The 2,672-nt window shown below is 38.0% G+C and overlaps 1 pseudogene; it reads right to left on the reverse strand.

Annotated features, from left to right (window-relative positions):
* Positions 1 to 2,121: 2,121 nt before the first annotated feature.
* Positions 2,122 to 2,672, reverse strand: LOC101539519 (ADP-ribosylation factor-like protein 5A; annotated as a pseudogene).

Genomic DNA, 2,672 nt, shown 5'->3' on the forward strand with positions numbered 1-2,672 from the left:
CTTTAGACAGAAACCCAAAACTGATACTAAATGTCATCTTAGTATCAGCAATATGTAATGGTTCCTTCTTAATGGGTCGGACTTTTGTGGGTGATCCTAACAAGAATAGTAAGTATTTTGTTGAAATATTGAAGGCAATCATAATGGTAGCCATCTCTCTAGACTGAACTAAGCTATATCCCCACGCCGGCTGAGAAGAAATATCCTTCTTTCTCGGGAAGAAACGTGGCGTGGTGTCAAACATAGTGTGATGTCCATTAAGCAAACAGACCTGGTGGCGTGGGAATGGGAAATAAGGGGAAAAATTAGGTACATGGACCAGCGGGACGCTGGTGGTATCTCGAGCCGGAGCCGATATCAGCGCAAGACCTTTGGTTCCAGAAACTGCTTGCAGACACTCTACTAGACTATCAACTAAGCCAGAGGCCCACGCCCGCTGATGACGGGAAATAACCATCCTCTTCGGTTTTTTTCCCTTTGTCAGACAGCGTGGCGATTACTAAACAGGCGTGAACTCGGTGGCGCCGGGCAAGGGGGAAAAAGAAAAGTTATGTAACAAACAGCAGGACTTAATATCTCTATATTCTTAGCAATGGAGAACTATCAAATGCCTCATTGGCAATAGGACTGTCTTTTTCTTTTTGGGGGGAAACCCCAACAACGGTAGTGAGTTGTGTGTTGAAACATGGAATGTAATCAAGATAAGCGTAAATGAAGTGAAACTTATCACGTACAAGCGTGGGGACTAGGGAGGTGGGAGGGGGCAGCAGATATACTGGGGGGGTTGGTGATGGAAGATGGGCACTGGTGAAGGGAAGGGTGTTTGAATATTGTATAACTGACATAATCCTGAGAACTTTGTAACCCTCCACTTGGTGATTCAATAAAAAAATTTAAAAAAAATAAATAAAAAAATAAAAAGTTAGATTTTAATACAGATTCTTAAGAGCATTAAAAATTTGCAGTTTGCAGTTGTATAAGAAGATAAAGTGAAAACCCACAGAAACAGAAATATCTCAAATTATTCTAATTCCTAAGAAACAAAATTTTAAGAAATTTTTGTCGCTTGGGAAGTAAGCTTTATCTCAAATTTACTTCAAATGCTTTTAACTAAATACCTACATTTAGAATTCTAGCTAAATTATTTAATAGTATTTATAGGGTAATACTTGTCTGGATAGACATGTTTTATAAAACAGCTTTTCACTAATGCTGAAAAAAATCATTAATTTTAACCATAATTAATGACTGACATTAATGGATTAGTAATTTAGTCAGTAACCCAGATGACATAAGCTCCAATCAAAGGAAACAGCTGATAGTTTAATGGGAAATTCTACCACTGAGGCTTAGCAAGACTATGATAAGATATCCACTCAACTGGATTAGGTTTCCATGCATGTGACTTGATCAACAAAAAATAGGTACACAATGTCAAGCTTTCCCCCTTTTTCTTTCTTTTAAGAGCAGCTCAATAATTTGGAGGAGGTGGTGGTGTGGGTGGTTAGTACAAGACAGAGAACATAGAGGAAAAGTACAAAAAGGCATTTAACATCAATACCAGTACTCATTGCATTATGGTTATACTAAGAATATTATTAATTTTTGTGTTATCCACTTTTCCTTAGAACATAAATCAAAGTTATTTACTGGAACTTGAGGTTTTTACACAATACATACACAACTTTATGCAAAATACTTTTTATAAGTAACATTACATTTTAAAAGAGGAAACTGATTTGTGCTGATTTGTATTTTGACTTAATGAAACAAGAGAACACATTCAACTAGGGAGGGTGATACTGATAATAAAGCTCTTGAAGTTAAATGTTTTCTCTCCCGTTACACTTACCACAGGCCACTCAATGTCCTGAGAGGATTCATTGTAAGAAACACGTCAATCACAGCTTTAAGACCTTGCTTTGGAAGGAACTAATGAGAAAGTAGATTGGGAGTGAGGCTTCATCTTTGTTTTCAAATAAGTGGTCCTAATTTTTCTTCTTATAGAAAAAGTTTAAATCAGTTTATTATAAATATATCTAAACCATGACTTTTTGCAGCTTTCAGGGAAAGTCCAGAACTTCGTTCATACAAAGTCCATGAGAGAGGAGGTCACGGAGATCATCTAATCTTAAATCGTGATATCATCCACTCAAGTCCTTAGCATAACCCCTCGCTAGTAAGAGCACAGCATGCCTGTATGTGCCACTGGTGATCTTTAATAGAAGTTAGTTTCAAAAACTGGGAAATTTCTGCTACAGTCATGCATTCTTTAACGTCTTGCTTATTAGCAAAAATCAGCAATCCAGCTTTCTTTAGGTCCTAGTGGGCTAACATTTTGTAGAGTTCTTCTCTAGTCACAGAAATCCTTTCCCTGTCGGTACTGCCCACAACTATCACAAACTCTGTGTTGGTATAATAAGTGTTGCAGGAAGAACGAAGAGATTCTTGGGCACCAATATCCCACATTAGAAAACGTGTATTATTGACCACTATCTCTTCTACATTACTTCCTATTGTAGGAGACGTACGGACAACTTCCTTCATGGAAAACTGATAAAGAATGATAGTTTTCCCCGCATTATCCAGCCCAACAATGAGAACTTTGTGCTCCTGGTGACTGAACAGCCTCCAGACCCTGGTGAAGAGAATGCCCATTCTCGGGCGGGGAC

Source organism: Sorex araneus, chromosome X, assembly GCF_027595985.1.
Source record: "Sorex araneus isolate mSorAra2 chromosome X, mSorAra2.pri, whole genome shotgun sequence".
Lineage (NCBI taxonomy): Eukaryota > Metazoa > Chordata > Mammalia > Eulipotyphla > Soricidae > Sorex > Sorex araneus.